The sequence below is a fragment of the Alligator sinensis genome, unplaced genomic scaffold (genome assembly GCF_000455745.1).
Source record: "Alligator sinensis unplaced genomic scaffold, ASM45574v1 scaffold371_2, whole genome shotgun sequence".
In the NCBI taxonomy this organism is placed as follows: Eukaryota; Metazoa; Chordata; order Crocodylia; family Alligatoridae; genus Alligator; species Alligator sinensis.
This window is the reverse complement of record NW_005842707.1, coordinates 294962-311491: the sequence shown is the minus strand read 5'-3', so window position 1 is coordinate 311491 and position 16530 is coordinate 294962. Positions and strand designations below refer to the sequence as shown.

The 16530-nt window shown below is 41.5% G+C and overlaps 1 protein-coding gene across 3 annotated transcripts in view; it reads right to left on the bottom strand.

Moving 5' to 3' along the window:
• KIAA1958 (KIAA1958 ortholog) overlaps window positions 1-16530 on the bottom strand; it is a 189570-nt gene that overhangs the window by 19148 nt on the left and 153892 nt on the right. The gene's annotated exons all lie outside the window — the stretch shown is intronic.

Below are 16530 nucleotides of genomic sequence, written 5' to 3'. Positions count from 1 at the left end.
TAAACACTCTGTCAGGAAAGGACCTACTTCTCTATCACTAGCTCCCTCTTACCTGACTACCAGAGATAGTCCTCGTGACTTTCTCCTGGGAACAGTCTGTACTTGGGTGGCCAAAAAATATCACTTTTAGGTGCTTACATAAAATATATTTTTATCCTCAGGATCTATGTGAACATCAGGTTGGATGCTAGTGGAACTACTGTTAGGCTATTTATTGAAACACACTTAACAGACTTGTGGTGAAATATATGAAAGCACTCTGTGCCAGTCTAACTCCATTCCCACTGGAAGTCAGTGATAAATCCCAGCTTTCACAGATTGCCAAAATACACAGTGGTTTCACGAAGGATTTAAATATCTCCTGAGGGATCTCAAAAACTAACAAACCAGCCACAACTTACAATGGACTGACACAACCAACATGTGTTCTGAGGAGGTTTTGAAGATAAGACTATTGCTGCAACTTTATCCATTTTTGTAGTTTCCAGAATATGAAGGAACCAAAACACCCTAAATAAGTGTTTGCTGAATATGCACTTCCTGCAAAACCTAACTCTATGTACACACTCCTTTTCCTCTCAAGTTCGTGGCAGTTTCCAGACCAGGAATTCCCAAAATGTGGCTCAAGGACCAGATGTGGTCTGCAAGCCCCTCTGATGCAGCCTGTCATCCAGGATTGCCCCTTTGAAATTGTCCTTCAGGGCAAAATTTGGGGAACCTGTTTTCTAGACCACAGAATGCAGTGACAATAGAGAGCTCGCAACCTATTTAGAGGTTTAATACTACTGAATTTCTACATATTACATCTATATAACAAACAAATAAACAACACCTGAAGACACATGGATTTTCTCCTTTTGATCTGAAAGCAGACCTTGGAGCCATTGTATTTTTTTTCTAAACAGGGTTTGCTCTCAGTTTGGGGCATGCAGTTTGGAAGGTAGGATTATGTTTTCCTCACTTTGCACAATAATTTGGGTATTAGTCCCCTTGACTAGCAATTTCACAGGCTAAATACAGTTGAATCACTGCATAGGAAACAGTTAAAAGAAATCAAGACACTGATGGTAATGTCACTGGTGATACAGTAGCTAGGACTCTCTTCTCTGAAAGTCTGTGGGCAATGCTTTACTGCACAGTAGGCTAATCTACTGCACAGTAAGGCATCACCATGCAACTGTCACCAGCTACTGTGCAGTAAATTAGGCTAATATGCAGTTTTCTACTACCTGTAAATACAGGTAGTAGATTAACTGTAGATGCTGACCAGGGGCAATTTGCTTGCAGTCAGCCCCGGCAGTAGGGGGCCCACTGCTAAACCCTGATGTGGGGGGAGCTGTGCTAGCTGCAGGGGCAGCTGTCTCCCTGCCATGTGGGAATCAGAACCATCCTGATCCCCACATGCCCAGGAGAGCTGTCCCAGTAGCTGGGACTGCTGCATCCCAGCTATGTGGGGACTGGGTTGGGATCTGATCCCTATGCAGCTGGGAGAGGCATTCCCACCTGGCAGCCATGTGGGGATTGGAACCCTCCCTATCCCCACGTGGCTGCCAGGCAGCATCCCCACCAGGTTGGGACGCCTCTCCAGGCCACATGGGGATTGGGTCCCAAACCAATCCCCATGTAGCTGGGATGCAACAGTCCTGGCTTCCGGGACAGCTCTTCTCCCCGATGTGGGGATTGGGATCAGCCCCATGTCCCCTGCCAGCCTCGAGCTGGCACCCAAGGGAGCCTGGTGCTCCCCCTGGCTGCTGCAGTTGGGCAAAGCAGGGCAGGACCATCCCTGGTCTCAACTGCTTCCATTAGGAGTAAATTTGGTCCCAAGCAGACACACATGTAGACCTCTTCCAGGGCAGTTTACTACTCCTTATTTTAATTCCAACAATCAGAACAATCTAGCACAGTAAGACACTACTGGAAAAGACTGAAGCCTGGAATCAACAACGCAATTAAACAGATGTTTAACTTAAACATGAGTCTTCCTGTCTGTATTCATCAAGAGACACTGAAGAGACTTCCACTGTCTTCAGTGGCTTCACAGCACGTGTCTTAAGCATATGCTGTAACTTAAAAACTTGCTTAAATCTCATGGAAATTGCTGAAGTTAAGCACTTGCTTAACTGCTGTTTTCTTTTTACAGCCAACCATCTTAGGAGATACCCAGTGGTATAACAAGACATGAAGTCAGTTGATTTTTATTTCCACACAGATTGCCAAATCATCCTTGCTAGAACCATCCTCACATCCTATTCACATCAGTGTATTGATGTATTTGTAAGACTATACCACACTTGTTCATCAGTCAGCAGATGAACCAATCTCTTGTTGCATAAAATTATACAGGAAAACATGGTAGAATGCATAAGGAACCGCTTTATTCACTGACAGAAGTCTATAGCAATGACATGGTTGATTGGGTAGGCTCCTTCCCTACTTCAAACTTGTCAGGTAAAATCTGTAAAAGCACCTATGTAATTTAGGAGTTTAAGTTCCATGTTTCTGATATGTTCTTGGCCAGGTCTACACATGCCCAGCCCACCCACGCTTCGTGCATGCTCCAGTCCAGAAATCGGGCAGCATTTTGAAAATGTCAACTTTTCCGATTTGGGTTGAATCTCTTTATGGCAATCTAACAAGAACAATACTTCTTAAAGAACCTTGCAAAATCATATTGGAAATATACCAGTCCAGGAAGCAAACCAACTTGCCAACTTTCTAGAAGGCAGACAATAAATATAGCATATTATAATGCTATAGCATATTATAATTTTTAAAAGTGATATTTTTTATTGCCTGCCAAACATACCTGCATGCTCCAGGCCCGCAGAGCAAATAAGGCAGTATCTAGGTACCATTTACTAGTACTTTAGTTCTAAATATGAGTCCTGAAGTATGGTTATTCTCCACTTCATCCTGGGTAAAAGCATTACATCTTTTGTGGTTTAGAGGAGGAAGCAAGCAAAGTTTTGCCAGGATTGTTACTAAGAAACCATCAAAACTGAGAGATCCTACATTTGATTTATTTTAAAATCTTAATGTTCTGCCTAATTCCTAGGATTAGGACTAGGTTTGGGTTTTTCCTCCAAAAGGAGGGCTGTGTCATATTGGGAACCATGGATCAGTCTCACGGATACAAACTGGAATTCCATTCACAGAGCAAGAGGTACTAGTTATCTGGGTCTATAATCTGAAAATATTTCCTTCGGTGACGGTATAAACAGGCAGAAGGCAGGGTAGATTTAAACCTAATAGGGCACATCTACACGTGCAATTAATGTGACTGAATATACTCCAGCTCAGTTTGAGTCCTGATGTCACCATCTACATGTGTGTTTCAGTGCACTAATTTACTGGATATGACCTTTATCAGACAGGACTATTTGGCAGTGCAGTAAATGAGTCAACTGTACCCTAATTGCCGTACACATGTAGACGGTGACCTTTTACTGCACAGTAAAGCACCTCACATAGACCTGCCCAGTTACTCACTAAATCAAAGGTGCAATAAGCGTCTGTAAGCAGTGGCTTACTTCATCAGATGCTGCTTATTAAAGCTTATGCATCTCCTATTTACAGTAGTTAGCCTACACGATGCAATCATTCTGCCTGACTTCAGGCTAACAGGGCTAACTACCTCTCCCTACCTATATGGACCAGGGACATGCTTTCTGTTTTTCTCATAGAGAGTGTAGATATATGCAACTACTACCCATTCATCCCCAATATATGTTGAAACCACAGGCAGGCAACACTGCTGTTTGTGAAGAACAAGTATTTTAAACTAGTAGGAGTGAAAACATTTTCAGATAATGTCTTATCCAAAACTGCCTGGTTATCTTGGGCTGAGCAGGAGAGGCCAATGCATTAACTGTTTTACTTTCTGTGTGGCACTCACATGGCAAGGTGATGGGTATGAGATACAGATCAGATCAAAATATTGACATGATCCCATCTACTTTGAGTTAAATGATCTCTGCCTCTGCTCTTCCACTGGCATGATGACTGAGGGTTTTACCATATCATTACCATTTACTATAACTGAGATTAAATTTGGCAAAACAAAAGCATGTATTGCCCTCAGGCAGATGTTGGTTTAGCACACTGCAGAACCAGATGCAGGATTACTGCTCCACAACAATTCCAGGGGAAGGGGAGTGTTTATAATGCAAACACTTGGGACAAGGTTGTGGCCATCCTTCAGGAAGTGTACCCGTTAGGGGCCAAGGAGACTGGTACCTACATGACAGGAAGTCACGGTCTTGGTCCTTGTGCACCTGGAATAAAGCTTTGTTGAACAGTTCTGCAAATATAGCAGCGCAGACAGGGCCTTTCTAAGTTCAAATAAATAATCAACACAGGTGCATGTTTTTTAAAGGAGCTTTCAAGCAGCTGCAACACATGACATGAGTGTGCAAAGAGAGAGGCTTGTATATATAGTAAGAGATAATGTGCCAGTAGATGGCACTCATGAATTTGCAACATAGCTCTGAGGTTTGGAAGGGGATAAGTAAGACTTATCTTCCTGCAATGCAAATGGCTTCTATGCAGCATTTTAACCACATTCAGTTGTCACCCAGCAGTCAATACACCACAGCTCAGCTTTAAGGGCCCTTTCCAAAAGCATCCTAAGACAAGTGTTTCAGACATTACATCTTGCAAAAGCTCCTTCCCAATATGAAGACCACCATCTGTGTCAACCATCTCATACCTATTCACCTTTCCTTCCTGACACTTTGTACTTTCACCTGTCTTCCTAGATTGTGAATTCTAACTATGGGTTTTTGTCACTGTACAACCTTCTTTACATCTTATGGTTTTATTTCCCACCACCATGTGTTTTATTAGATGTTTTCCATGAAAAAGAAAAACAAACAAACAAACTAGAAGACTATGCCAAAAATGTTCTTAATTTATGTTCCCCATAGAGATAAGCCAAGTTCCAGTGTCCCATCTACAATTCTGACCTATACTACTGGTGCTTTAGACTCTGCCTGGAAATGCTCATACCCTGTTGGGGTCTATACTGCTATTTCTCCATAGCTATACAAAGGAGAGTGGCAAACAGTTTGTGTCACATCCGCTCCTTGGTGCTTGTGTCCGGTATCTGTCAGAATTTGATTCTAGAGTGCGGTTATCGAAAATAGAGCGATATGAACGTTGGTATATGGCCTATTTGCACATTAACATTCCAAAGTATTCTCCCAAACTGCTTCAAGCTACCTTCCATTGCTAATAGCTAGTGTTAGAATACAGAAAACCACTGGATTATTCTTAAGAGAAGTCCTACATATCTTTCCAGGGACAGCTGCCAAGTTCCACTTGTTCTTTGGCATAAATTATAAAGTAAACCATCAACTAATTTCAAATAATTTCAAATCCCACTTTGCTAATGTGCGAGCTCCCGTCTCCTGAACACATTTAAATAGGCATCCTGCCATCATACCCCTAAGATACTTTTGCATGAATTAAAATAATGTCATTTGTAAACAGGGTCTAGATAATGAAATTTCAATAAAAGCACAACAAGGAAATGTGATCTTTGTGCAGTCAAGAGATAAAGCAAAGCTTATGTGATAAACTCGGGATGAATTACTGGTTGATACATTGGAGAGACAGTCCGGAAGACAGATGACATGGCTTTATGGTAGGCTGCGCACAATGGCGGCACACGCTATCATGGGGTTGGACAACCCCCCTTCATGCCACAAGGAGGAGGGGATAAATTGCATCCATTTCACTGCCTGCAGGAGCAAAGATGCTCTGGTGGTGAAAAGCTGAAGTAAATCAGTTTCCTTACAAGAGGCCTGGTCCTTTCTTTGGCTTAGTCCTGGACTCACTTCAGAGCTTATAAAACAGACATAACCAATCCACCCTTAAAGCATCCCACAGTCACACTATATTTAGAAGTGTTTTCATGGCCTTGGTTAGAGGAACATCACAGCAATCCTGCAAACTACCAGCAAGGGTACACTCCATTTAGTCATACTTGCAAAATTTCAACAATCTGATGTAGAAAAGACAGTGGAAAAGCCTCCTTTCCCATCCCACACTCATTCATGGACCCCCACCATCACCCTTCCCTCATCTCAGACCTGTTGCTGGTAGCAGCCTCCCTGCATGGACCCCAAACAGGATGCCCTTGCACAGTTAAGTGTTAAGTGTTATGATTAGTTATTTTGCTTTCATTTGTTCAAGCACTTGAGATTGAACATTATTGAACAACACCCTTGTCACCATGTGAGTAGGCCTAGTAGGGTTTTCATGAAGATGTCAAGAGATTGTTAAAATTGCACCATTAAACTACTTGGGGTTCTGGTTCAACTTCTTATGCTCTAAATTTTAAGACTTCATTTTAAGTCAGTGAAAGTTTGAATCCCTGGATTAGAACTTAATTCCTTTGTAGGTTTAAATCCAAACCCTTTCATGACTATTTTTTGCAGACTACCCCAAGAATTAAAAAAATATCTAAACAAATACACACACACACCCCCATCAGCCATTAGAAAGGTATGTCACTATACAAGTTAGTTAGACAAAATACAGGCAGCTCCTTCAGCTTGGAAAATCTTATTTTGTTTGATAAGATTGTTTCTTGCAAGGGAACAATAGTCCTGGCTATAAACTAAGCCATATCAGTCAGACCACCATTTCAAGTCTTGATTTCAGGAAGAGACAGGGATCTTTATCAGCTCCCATGGGTTTCCCTTTACCAGCTGTATCAACAAGCTGACCCAGAGCAGTGCAGAGTGCAGGCAGGCTGCTGTGGCTCAGGAGCTTTGCAAAATACCTCTGCCTCACCCTGCACTGCTTGGTGTCAAGCCTAGAGCAACGTGGGGCAAGGCAATCTGCCACATCCTTGCCACAGTGCCCTCTTCATCTCCTTGCACTCTTCCAGGTCAGCCTTGGGGAGCGCAGAGTAGGGATATTCTCCTGTGGGGGAGAACTGGGAGGGTTCCCAACCCACCCTGGGAGAATGCTTTCTCCCACCCCATACCAATCAGCTGATTAGAGGGATGGGGGCACATTTTTCCCCAGCAGTTTATGTTTTATGTCAGCTGTTGTCAGCTCCCAGGTAGGAGAGAGGGCAGGTTGTCAATTAGTGAGCTTCCCTAAGGGCAAGGGTGGCTGAGAGAGCAGCTCTCTAGTATCCCCTGGCTGGGAAGCTTGCCTGTGAAGCTTTCTAGCCATGGGGCTGGAGGAATGTCAGTACAGTCCACCTGCAGGGTTATTTTTCTACCTGAATAAGTTTCTTCCAGTAGAAACAAACATCTGTATGCAGTCTTAAGTACAAGTGTTTTCCTCAATTAGGGTTCCAGGAAAATCAATAGTTAGGCAAGTCAGGACAGCAACTGGACTTTGGTGTGCCTGTCTACTTTCAGAATGCTTTCCAAGCTCACAGAAACGTTACCATGGCATTTACACCCAAATTGAAAGGCTTGGGGGCACTTTTACACATGCTCAGGGGGAGGGGGGGGGCTTTAATTAGAGTGGCTCCGAGAGCTTCTCTAATTAAAGCACCACAGCATCTCATACATCAGCATCCCCACACTTCAAAATAGTAATGGGGGTGCTTGAACTAAAGCTCATTTGATAAGCAAGTGTGGGGACACTGATACACAAGATACAGAGGCTGGCTGGAACACAGTAATTACCATGCTCCAGCAGACCCCATTACCTGAATCTGCTCCAATGTGTTGTAATTACTGCATATCGGAGCAGCCACACAACACCTGTACAGGCACCCTGTGAGACCACTGAGTTTTTATATGATGCACTTCAAATTTTTAAATAAGTTATATATATTCAAGTGACTAAAGAAAGCAGCCAGCCTTTCAGAAAACAGTTTATTAAATAAATGAGAACTGGTCACTACACCTAAACACAGACACAACACTGAATAAAGCATGCATTTACACAGACATCAATGACTTTATCAGTTGATTACTTCTGAAAAGATCATCTCTTCTCTCTAAGTTTAAGGCTGTACCAATACAAATATTTAAAAACAATAAAAAGTCATACTACAATAGTAGCAAACATTGTACATACAATGAAGTCAATCCATTGCTCGGCAGGAGTAGACTTTATTATAATGACAGAGGGACCAGACACTAAGCCGAAATATGTAAAACCATCAGAATCTCTTGGCAATTTTAAATGGGTCAATGGGAAAATAAAAACTAATGTTATACTTCAATTAATCTACAACTTCATTTGTTCTTTTGAAATATTTCTAGTTCTTTGAGAAGTGAGCAAAGGAAGGAATACACCAACCCTCTAAAGCCTTTGCTCTCATTTTACCCTTCATATCTCTTCGGCATTTGCTTTCTTCCACAAGCTGCAGAACAGCAACACTTTTCAAGGAGAACTCTTAAATAAATCATAGCGAAGCAGGCATATAGCCCAAAAAGTGTTTATTCCGTCACAGTTAAAGGCAGACGGTTAGGCATCTGAGACAAGAGGTGTCATTTGTCTTTGTTAAGAGGTAAATAAACTCTTACAGAAAAGCAGGACATTTTAATCACACCAAGGCAACATCCACAGAGCAAACATACCACCTGTAGCGATGGTCCCAGCAGGCATCCAGCACTGCTCTGGGTAGACTACCTTCTGAAACAACAGCAGCATAGCAATAAGATGCTCAGGGAGGGTAATTAGCTCGAGGAGGAGGGGTGTTATGGCCCCATTCCTCAGCTGTGTTAATTAGCCTGCCACAACAACTTGTAGAAGCAGCTAAACTACTTCTGCTTTACAAGGCAGCCAGCCCTGAGTGAGGCAGTATGCCTGAGGACGGCACGTTTACTCTCTAAGTATAGCTTAAACCGCACGTAAGAGTTGCGCTCTATTCTGGAACAGACTGCAATAACATCTGTTTACACCACCCAAAGATCTGACCCATCCTGCTGTTACACTCTGAGGAGCTATTTTGTACTAATGGCATGGTGGCATGCCACAATTTCTACCCCTTGCTGACACCAAAACAAATCTGCCTTGTTTCCAAGTAAAAAAGGTGTGCATTTTTAGCTACTGGCTCTGCCTGGAATCTGACACCCAAGGCAAGTTGTTCTCATTTTTCCCTCTCTATTATGCCCACCCCACCTTACTATCAATTTTACTTATTCTCTACCCAGTTAAATTATTGCAACCTGATTTACTCCAGTGAAGGTCTAACTTGACAATAATGACTCCTAGTTCAACAGATGACTCTGACTCCTAGTAAACCATTTTGATGATGGGGCACATGACAGAAAAGAATCCACACTGATGGCACTTACACACAAGTGATCCTGCAAGGCTTACGGTATTAAAGTGCACCAAAGTCTTACATTTTTTCCCCGCTAACAAAACGTGTAGAAATAATTCAGAACACAGAGAGAGAGAGAGCAGATCTCCAAGTTAAAAAGGTATCTTTTTTACATAGAACAGCATTTCAGTACTAAAAGTGTATCATTTTGTCATTCTGCAAGATGTTTTAAAATAACTGACTGTGTTAATGGCAGGGATATTCAAAGGCATCTGAAGGACTCTGGCACCTGGATTTTAATGGAGTTGGGACATCTAACTCCTTTAGGTACCTTTCAGAGTCCCAATGGAGAACTTTGCAGTATTTTCAAAACAGACTTCTCACAATGAGGTGAGAGGATTTAAAAGTTCCCTGCCATAAATAAAGGAAGAAGTCAGCAAGGATACCTGACTGAAAACTTAGAGAGTAAATGAAAGGCCTCAGAGCAAGTGCAAACTGATATAAATATATAGTCCGCTGTTGTATTAGCAGCCAAAGGCTAGTGTCTTCCATAGAGTCAGTGGCTCAGAGAGCTCTGGTAAGAAATGAACGTGTGCCAGTAGAATTAATTATGCATTGTATTTGTATTATACGGTCCCTTTTCTGATACCATGTTCACACTTGTAGAGTTAAGATCATAGTTTCAGCTCACAGTGTACTAAATAAATGGTATGGTAACCCAATTTAGCAAAGATAGATCTGGCTTCAGCAATGAAAAACAAAGGCAAAAACAGCTTTAATATGGTGGGAACCCAATGAATTTTTGCCACAATGGACAGAAAAGTTTAGAATTGCTGTTGCTATTTCACTAATTACATATGAATCACTTACTGAACAGCAGTGGCCAACACTGTACAGGATCACAGAAAGCAGTACAGGTGAAGGATGCGATTCTCCATCACAGCCTTTGAACATTTAATTCCTGGACCGAGTGGGAATAAACTTCACCAAACCAGAATTCTCCACTCCTGCTAAGGGTGGCACTATACACTCATCGTATTCAGGTATAAACTACCACCAGGCACACAAGACAGGGTAGAACCACAGTTGGTCATAGTTAACTTTAAATATAGCACATATTAAAAACAGGAATCTCAGCAATGATGGGGCTAAAGGAGCTGTCCCAAGATTACTCCAGTTGAAAAAATGGCCCCAAATCTCTAGAGACAGCCTTAATACTTCCAAGAGAGAGGAATCAAATTATAACATAAGGTCCGCTAGAGTCCTACCTTGGCTTTACAAGATTAAATTTGGCTGAGACATTCAAGAGTGGCCATATGTAGCTGATTTGAGAAATCTCACATTGAAATGAATTTCAGAACATGCCAAGAACTCCACCATCTGAAACACAGGCTTCTTTCCTGGGTTTATCATTCAGGGCACCTTAATAGAGAGTAGCCAGACCAGACACTTCTGAAAATCCTTACCTTAAAATTCATTTTGGAGGGAATTTGTGATTTTGAGTGCTTTCAGATTCTTTAGGTCAGTGGCACCCAAACTTCTTTGCCAGGCATACCACAAATTAGCTTTGTACCCTTCTCAAGGACCACTCTGATTCCCTTCTTCTGTCTGATCTGCTGCTCTGCTTGCTACTCCATGCTCTCTGCCCAACCTCCTGCTCTGCTTTCTGCCCTATCTGCTGCTGTGCTCTCTCTGATCTGCCACATGCTGCATATGGAGGCTGCTCATGCCACCCCTGCCTCAGGCCAAACTGATCCTTGAGGGCAGAGACATAACTTTAATACAGGTATTCATAGGGATAAGTTTTACATCACTAATATTTTCTAGTTAACACCAATTTTCTAGCAATGTGGTGTTTTGGTGTAGCAGGATGTACTCCTAATAGAATCAGGAGCCTTTTTCTGATAAAATCAGTCCATTTATTATACTCCTGGAGGTTTTGTTGACAGAGGGCACAAACAACCCTTTCACATTCACACAAAAAAACACATCTCCTCTTCAAATAAACAGACAACAAACATAGGAACCAACCTCTGTTTTCCTTTCAGTTCCTCAAGACAGTACTCTGCTCCAGGCTGCAGAGTTCAGTTTTCCTCCCTCTGTCTGGCCCTTTAAACTGCTTACAGACATGAAAAAAAGGAGCTTTACTTTCAGCTTGGCACACCCCAGTGAACACAGCACGTGCCCAGAAGAGACATCACAGTAGTCTGACCCAGCTTGCCCAATGTCTGTATACATCAGGCACTTCAGTAGGGCTTTTTGGTATTTTTATTTAATAGCTAATTAAATGAGCTATTAGATAAAAGCCCTACTGAAGTGCCTGACCTATACAGGTGCTGGGGAGCTGGGTCAAACTAATGCACTTCTAATTCTGGTAGAGTGCTGTTTTGGGTTTGTTTTTGGGAGGGGGCAGGGAGTTTCATATCTGCCAGTGGCCATAAATCCATGAACCATACATCTGGATCTCTCCCAATGGACCAGGGACAGACAACGCCAGTGTAGTGCTTATCCATCAGATTTCTCACCTTCTTTTACCCCAGTCCCTTCTCTGGGAGCCTTTTCACTTCCTTTGAGCCAGCTAATCATTCACATCAGCTGGACTGCTGCTCCCAGGCAAGCAAATAGGCAATCTCTGTCTCCCATCTGCATGCAGCTAGGTTGCAGCTCTGAGCCTATATATACCCTGCTACATTTGATTTGCTAATTCTTCCCAATTTTTTCATGGATCATCCCTCTCCAGCTAAAACTTTCCAGTAAGCATGCAAAACTGATTTCAGTTTTGCAACTAAAAAGGATTTTAAAAGTTACATAAAAATCAAATTAATCCATTTTGATTTATTGCTGTCCACATTTTCAGCTTCTCTAGAGCAAGCGGAAAAGCAGTTTTTTGAAAATGGACAGAATCATGGTGTAGCATTAAAGTAGCTAAAGAGAGGAGACCCAAAATATTACAAATGCATTTGACCATATACTACTTCTGTGGCAGTGTAACTCCATTAACTTCAGTAGAACTGAAAAACTGAATGGAGCCCATTGCTTTTGATAGAGCTGTCCCTCATGTACAATGGGCATTTTAATGCACATTAGCCTATTTTAATGCACGTTAAAGCATCACTAAAAATCTGTGCTTTTTGGCTAATGTGCATTAAAGTAGGTTAATGTGTGTTAAGTGTCACTTTAAAACTGTGCTTTTTAGTTAATGTGCATAAAGACAGGCTAATGCTCATTTTCTTAGTACCTCACAAGTGGGAGGTACTAGATTTAATGAGTATTACCTAAAGCATGTTAATGCACAGCACATGTAGACACGACCACTGAGTAGAAATAAGCTCAGAATTGGGCCCATTATGAAACCAACATCAAAAAGTATAATTACAGTATTGCTTTCACTGAAGAGCTATGGTATTTTAAAGAAAGTTCCTTAACTACCTTAAAAGGTTTTGTTATTATATTTGATATTAAAATCAACATATTGAATATAAAAATCTCTGTTTATTCTGCTACAGTTTCTGTCCAAGTAGGAAAGCAATGCTGTTCAGCAACAAATAAATCCTATTACTCCTTTGCACCATGTTTGCTGGATGTGTACAACCTCCAATTTACACGCACGCACGCACACACGCACACGCACACACACTTCATTAGTTTCATCAAATTTTTTTCAAAATAAAATGAATAACCAAGAAAAGTCCTTCAAAACCTTCCAGATGATTTTTAGGGAAAAAATAAAAGATGGAGATGCTTTTTTATTACTTTTTAAAAATGCACATTAACTTGATGCATGATCATCTGTGTGGAACAGGATATTGTAAATTTGGCACCTCCTGTCTACCACAACACGTTTCCTTCTACAGAAGGCACTAAATACTGGCTCAAAACATGAAATAAACAGCAAAATATACAATGTCATACATAAAACTGTTAACTGGTACAGCCTCTCAGTACAGTTGTCAGTTAGCTACAATAAGTGGTTATAGCAGCAATGGTTAACATGTCTACAAATATCACAAATGTACAGATGTGAAAGCACCTACAAGACATGCAAAACTTCAACAGTAATATCACTGAATCACACAATGCATAGAAATAGGGTTTTTTTGGCAAGACAGTGATTTTTTTTAAACGCACACTGCTCATAAAACAAGAGGGGAAAAACAACAAAAATTACCTTTCGAAAACGCTGTTTAAAAGTTGAAGTTTATTCGTAAGGGGGGCATAGTTAGAAACGTGAGCAATACAAATTCAGTCTGAGAGGGAGGTTTAACATTGAAAATAGGACTGATCACATGGGAAAGTTCACATTAGTATGTGGAAGTTGTGTTTTAAAAAAGCAACATATGTTCTTAACGTGATGTTTTGGGGGAAACAATGCCAAACCTAGTGATCTGGCAAACAGAAGGAAACACAATGCCATTAATGGATTAAAAGAATTAAACATCATAAGTAAAATAAGTTAAAAGATTTATTTTTGCTGGTGCTTACCTAGCACTGCTCACCATGAGACCAAGGGCTTTCATAGCAAAATACTTTTCAAAGGCAAGGTTAAAGAAGACAGACCCTTTCCTTTTTCATATTCTTGTGACAAGGTATTTAACAGAATTCACAGATTTGTTAGACTCTGACAGGGCCATGCCATGAGTAATTCTGCTATGGCCTCAAACTTGTAACCTTAGGGCTGTCAACCATGCTCCTTTGCACCCACACCACCCCAGCAGGCAGATAATTAAGACAAATGGAAAATATTTCTTATTTTCAATGTAAAAGAAAACAGGACATTAAAAGGCTGGTCAAAGACCAAGATTCTTTAGAAAAAAGACAAACAGCTCTATTACTGCTTGCAAAACTCTCTCTTTCCCCTTGCTATTAGGCCATCTTTACCACCTTACATTCTTATGTAACAATCCAATCTCTTTCTCTACTGCCTTGCCATGACCTAGGAGATATTACCTACTCAAGGCAATTATGTCCACAGGGGATGAGTCACCACAACAAAAATTAGTGTTCAGATTTTATTTCACCTATTAAGTGGGTAAGTGGATTTTGGCACCTAAGTGCCATTCTATTTCATTCTGCTTGAGTCCCTGAACAAATTAATCCAAAATGCGGTTAGATTCTCCTTCTCTTCAATGTTTTCTGTGAGAGTTAAGTCAGATGATGGTGTGCCACTAAAGTAGCTAAATTAATGGATTATCAGGAATCTGAACAGGTGAGTCCACTTAAATGCCCCAAAGATGGAAAAGACACTGATTCAGCAAAACACTTATTTATACACATACTTAACATTAAACATATGAGTTGTCCCCTTGTAATCAGTATCTATTCATGCATTTTGAGTTTGGTATATGGCTAACAGGATTGTAGGGTTGAGGGAGAAGGCATGTTATTCTGTCTCATTGTACTCACTTAAGTGCTTGGTAGAACTGGAGCCAAAGTCTGCCCTAGTGGAGCATTATTTTCTCCTATGCTAACATTCTGAATCCCCTCTGAATAGCTCAGATCTAATACTCAGAGGGTACGGCTACACAAGACTTTACTGTGCAGACTAATTAGCTGTGTAGTAAATATTGTGTGTCTACACATGCGCCCCTATTAGGCTGGGGTAAACTAATATATTCTGCAGCAGGATTGTACTTGTAAATGCTTGTAAATAGTAAATAAAAGTACTATTCGGCTGAAGAATAAAAACTCCACAGTAGTGCATGTGTAGATGCTTTCCCAGCCAGCCCCTCTGCAGCATGTTAAGCCAGGAGGAACAGCCATGAGCTGGCAGTCTGACTCCCTGGACTTCCCATTAATTGCATGTGTAGACATGCCCAGTGTACAGATAGAGAGATAATAGCTAGATGATACATAATAAGTAGACACAAAGTAAGACACACACACACACACACACACACTTCATGTAAATCATTTATGGGAGTTACATTAAGAATCCAATCCTGCAAAGATTTCAGGCATAGAAGTCCCATGTAAATAAGAGCGTGCACAATTTAAATTATGAATATCACACAAAGACAAATGGATATTTTCCTTTGAATCTTTCACTACAGTCTTAATTTGCTGGATGCTCAATTTTTTATATGCTAGGAAAATATTTTTCTTCCTGAAGTTTCAGAGATTCATACAGAAGTAGGGCTGGAAGGGACCCTCAAGAGACCATTTAGTCCACCCCACTGCCTGAGGAAGGCAAGGTCTTGTGTCCTGTTCAGGGATTGAACCTGTGACCCTAACTTAGTCAAAGGCATAGCAGAAACCACTGTAGGACCCACTTTCCCTGTCTACCAGATGCTAAATAGATGAGAAATATTTGTTTTTACTACAGGAGGGGACTATGCCTGCAGCAACAATGTAGAGCAGAACGTGGATTGCCTCAGAGAAAAAGTTCAATTTTCATTTCACGGTCAGATTTGATCTCTAAGTTTTTAGAAGCCACTCACATTACAGCATCCTGTAGCCAAACACAGGGCCAGTTCATCCAGTTCACATGGTTAATAGAAAAACCTCTCTAACAACCCCTTCCTAAATCCTTTACAAGCCTTCTTGGTATACTACAGGACTTGGTGGCTACTATGAAAGTGAGATGACCTATATAACCTGAATCTACATGTGGTTGTCAGTTCTATTTTAGGTTTTGCTAAGCAAACTTGGGACCTGCTTTAAACAAATTCTGGGTTGATTTTTGCTTTCCTGTGGAAACCTAATAAAATAGATGCAGCTTTGCACAGTTCAGGTAACAATGCATGAGAAATTCAAGCTGCTTCAAGTTAGCTTTGCTTTGAGGTTTTGGGTTTGCTACAGATAAATAAGCAAAGCAAAATACAGATGAGAATGAGAACATAAGCTCCTGTGCACTGTATGTAATGCAGGTTATGTCTATGGCATTTTGTCATCCTCAAGCTGCCCCTCCAAAACTTCTCAGCCCTGATCTGGAGCGGTCACCTTGAAGAGAAAAGCTAGCATGGTTCCACACCCCATTTGGACTTCAACTGCCAAAGATAACAGCAATGCTGTAAGCAACACATATGCACTGATCAAGCTCCTCGACCAGGAATGCATTGAGCCCACCAAGTTCTCTAATGAACAGAAAACCTGCGCAGCAGCGGTGGCGAGAGTACAGCGGCGGTAAGCGAGGGAGCTCCCGCAGACGCCACTGGTGCTGTCAGCGTGGGGGTGGCAAGTGCTGAACAAGGGTTGGCAACCACCTGCCGCTGCCACTGGCAGTGGTGGCAGTGGCCAGTGGGGATCATGGATCGCCCACAGACACCACCGGCAGTGTTAGCAGTGCC